Genomic DNA, 1,733 nt, shown 5'->3' on the forward strand with positions numbered 1-1,733 from the left:
CATATACATAAACATAAAATATAATGTGTAGATCTAGCATTATTGCATTTCAGTATTTTGCAATATGTATTGTATATATAATACATATGTAAGTATTTTTGCCCTAGTATCTATACTATACAAATATGTTGTCCATAAATAAGCCTATGAACATTCATATTGAACACATATGTAAAACATACATGCCTATATATGTGGAGTATGGGTGTGTGTATATTTATTGATTCACTAATTTTTTCATTGTTATTATTATTTATTCTATCAGCATTAAATAAATGTATTCGGTCTTTTGTTATTTTGAAGCTAAGTAAGCCAAAGTAATTTGATCCTTTGAAAAGAGGAACAGGCCTACCATCGGTAATAACGTTGATTACAACTGCATTGCCGCATGGTTCGCAACCATTATATTCACATTGTGTTGGGTTGGATGACTAATTTTTAATTGTATTATTAAAATAATTTCCTATTAGTTTCTAATGATGACTACAAAGACCATAGCAATGTGCACCATGTTCGCCTTGGTAACGAAATAATTGACTTATGACTTCTAGCATTCACTACACTTCATCTATTTGTAATTAGTGAATTTAAATGGAGCTATTCTAGTTTTACTATTATATTAGTTTCAATAGATCGAAGTGGCACGTGACAATAATCGATTCATTCAATATAAAAGTTCGATATCATAATGCATTACACTTTTAGAAAGAAAGTATCATCTAAATTAGGTTTATAATATATGGCTAAACCATGCATTTGCATGGCACCGCCATGGTGCAATACAACAGCTAATGTAAGTATCCTAAAAGATAATCATATTCGACAACAGGCATTAGGATAATCAGTAAATAATAAATATGAGGATTTAGTTAATGAGGGGAATAAGTATCGTGTATTTCACTCACGAACACATTTTACATAAATGTTACAATTTGAAATATTCATATCAGTATTATGAAATCGTCGTATAGATACATTGATATTTCATGCCGCATAAAGTAATAATCTATTCGTGACTTGAATGCAAGTTCAAGGCTCTAATATATATATATGTGTCTGACGTTGAATGGAAGATGACTTGAGAACATGTTCAACAGCTTAATATGATGAGTTGACAAAACATAAAACCAATATCTCTATGGTAACGATTATTTGTTGTCACTGTTACCGCATAATTGCTACTATAAGTATTGCACGGTGTTATCGATTTATATTGATGAGAATTTCTTGAGCATGGCAATAAACAGAAATTATTTGATATTTGACAGAGGACAATAAAGCAGAATTCGGCATGCTCAACTAATTTAATAGCTTTTCAGTGTTTTGAAATGTGTTTAGTGATTAAATATTATTATATTTGTGTATACATACATAATATACAGAGGCCATAGTAGTTAGCTACCTCGGTTTCATAATACTTCATCCATTTCCTCCAATAACTACACTATTATATACATACACACACACATATATATTATTATACATGTATATATATATATATATATATATATATATAGGCCTATATATAATAATAATAATAATTATAATAATAATAAAAATATTAAGATAGCCGTTAACACTGTTACCTTATATATAAATAATCGAAGAAAGGTAAATACAGTGTTGGAATGATGGTACATCGTGCAGCATAGCTCTCGACGAATGTTATCCTGTAAATTTAAAATACATTGTGTAATAAAAAATGCCTCCGACGGGATTCGAACCTGCGACCT

At 29.4% G+C, this 1,733-nt stretch overlaps 1 protein-coding gene across 1 annotated transcript in view; it reads left to right on the forward strand.

Annotated features, from left to right (window-relative positions):
• LOC117116164 overlaps window positions 1-1,733 on the forward strand; it is a 9,826-nt gene that overhangs the window by 979 nt on the left and 7,114 nt on the right. The window lies entirely within an intron of this gene.

Source organism: Anneissia japonica, unplaced genomic scaffold (assembly GCF_011630105.1).
Source record: "Anneissia japonica isolate Jap-2015-1 unplaced genomic scaffold, ASM1163010v1 scaffold287861_len940595_cov192, whole genome shotgun sequence".
In the NCBI taxonomy this organism is placed as follows: Eukaryota; Metazoa; Echinodermata; class Crinoidea; order Comatulida; family Comatulidae; genus Anneissia; species Anneissia japonica.